This window comes from Galeopterus variegatus, unplaced genomic scaffold, assembly GCF_000696425.1.
Source record: "Galeopterus variegatus unplaced genomic scaffold, G_variegatus-3.0.2 Scaffold2119, whole genome shotgun sequence".
Taxonomy (NCBI): domain Eukaryota; kingdom Metazoa; phylum Chordata; class Mammalia; order Dermoptera; family Cynocephalidae; genus Galeopterus; species Galeopterus variegatus.
Genome location: NW_007728230.1, coordinates 332839 through 333746, shown reverse-complemented (window position 1 = coordinate 333746; position 908 = coordinate 332839).

The following is a 908-nucleotide window of genomic DNA, read 5'->3' as shown; positions in this document are numbered from 1 at the left end:
CTGCTTGAGTTCTTCTCGGACCCATATGTAATTAAGTAGAATGCTGTTTAATTTCCATGTGTTTGTATAGTTTCCAGAATTTTGTTTGTCATTGATTTCTAATTTTAATCCGTTGTGGTCTGAAAAAATACATGTGATAATTCCAATTTTTTTGAATTTGTTGAGACTTAATTTGTGACCTAACGTGGTCTATCCTGGAGAATGATCCATGTGCTGATGAGAAGAATGAATATTCTGAGGTTGTTGGATGGAATGTTCTGTAGATATCTGCCAAGTCCAATTGGTCTAGTATGTTGTTTAGATCTTGTGTTTCTCTGCTGATTCTTTGCCTAGATGATCTGTCCAATATTGACAGTGGCGTGTTCGGGTCCCTTGCTATTATGGTATTAGTGTCTATTTCCTTCTTTAGATCTAATAGAGTTTGTTTTATAAAGCTGGCTGCTCCATCATTGGGTGTATATATATTTATGATTGTTATGTCTTCTTGCTGGATCAATCCTTTTATCATTATGTAGTGACCCTCATTATCTATTTTTATGGTTTTTAGTTTAAAGTCTATTTTATCAGATATAAGAATAGCTACTCCAGCTAGTTTTTCATTTCTGTTTGCATGGTAAATCTTTTTCCATCCTTTCACTCTTAGTTTATGTGAGTCTTTATGGGCGAGGTGGGTCTCTTGAAGGCAACATATAGTTGGGTCCTCGTTTTTAATCCAGTCAGCCAGTCTGTGTCTTTTGATTGGGGAATTTAAGCCTTGTACATTAAAAGTTGTTATTGAGAAGTGCTGATATAATCCTAGCATTTTATTGATTTTTGTTTGGATGTCTTAGTTGTCTTTTCTTCCTTTCTTTCTGATTTACTGTTTGTTTTCTGTATTTGTTGGTTCCTTGGGTTTGAGATAGCCTTTT